The following is a 1,440-nucleotide window of genomic DNA, read 5'->3' on the forward strand; positions in this document are numbered from 1 at the left end:
GGAGGAATCGAGGCTCATCCTGCAAAAAAAAAAAAAAAAAAAAAAAAAAAAAAAAAAAAAACAAAGGAACAATAAGAGAAATGCCTGAACCGAGAAAGAAAAAGAGAGGTTCGTGGTTTCATGGATGGATTGAACTACCTGTCATGGTTCACATCTCATCTAACAGCCACGTGCGAAACTATATTCAAGGTGTTGAAAAAAAAAAGATCAAACGGTCAGGTGAAATAATGGTTGCCAATGGGCATTGAAAAAATAAAAGAAAATTGCGGGAACCTATGATTCCGATGTCTCTTGTGAAAGGAACAATTGTCAATCTGTACTTGACGGCCTTCGAGGGGTCTACGAGGTGTATTGGGTCAGCATGACGCGTCTTGTCGAAAAGAGCATGCAATTTACCTTAGCAAAAAGTTTACCGACTGTGAAACAATACATTCACTGTTCGAGAAAACTTGCTGTACTTTGGCATAGGCTGCTCGCCGACTGAGACAGTATATGCTGGTTCATACCACTTTGTGGGTTTCCAAGATGGATCCGATCGAGTATGGGTTTGAGAATCCAACATTAACCGGACGGGTTGTGAGAGTGCAAAAGAATATTGACCGATCAGTATACTCTCAGAAAGCAATCAAGGGGTGTATTGCCTGATTACATCGCCCGTAATCCATTAAGGATTATCAACCGAGGAAGTTTGAGTTCCCTGATGAGGACATCTCGAGGTGCTCTAATCAAAAGATTGAGAGTAACCGATCCCGGAGGAGGGGCCTGACCCTGAATCCGAACGGGTTCTGATGTCTGATGGGGAGGATAAGGTGAATAAGGTAGTGCTTCCTGGGGCACGATGGAATGCATCAACAATGGTGACCAAGTACGAAGCTGGTGTCCTGGGTACCGTACCGTGGTACGTACATCTGCTGGGGCACACGCCTTTCTCACTCAGAGAGATTGATTGAAGAAATGAGGCTGGCAGCCGTCTGTCATGGGAAGTTATACCAGCAGCGGATGAAGCATGCTTTTGACAAGAAGGTGCGATCTCGAGTATATCACGTAGGTGATATGGTGCTGAAAAGGATCCTTCCTCCTCAAAACGATCGAAGGGGCAAACGGACACTCAGTCATGAATCCCCAGCATGGTCAAGAAGGTTTTCTCTGGCGGAGCCTTGTGGTTAACGACCATGGATGGTGAGGATTTTCCATCCCCTGTGAATGCGGACGCAGTTAGAAAATACTTCGTGTAATTGACCCGCTGGACGAAAAGAACAAAATAGTCCAGGCAAAAATGGGCATCCCGGCGAACCAAAAAAACAGAAAGAAAGGTTCGGGCAAAAATTAGGGATATAAATGAAAAATTGTACACCGGGCAAGTCGAAGACCCGAAAAGGCGACTTGGGCAAAAATGGGTATCCCGGTGGACTGAAAACCCGAAAGGGCGGTCCAGGCAAA

Source organism: Lathyrus oleraceus, chromosome 1 (assembly GCF_024323335.1).
Source record: "Lathyrus oleraceus cultivar Zhongwan6 chromosome 1, CAAS_Psat_ZW6_1.0, whole genome shotgun sequence".
Taxonomy (NCBI): domain Eukaryota; kingdom Viridiplantae; phylum Streptophyta; class Magnoliopsida; order Fabales; family Fabaceae; genus Lathyrus; species Lathyrus oleraceus.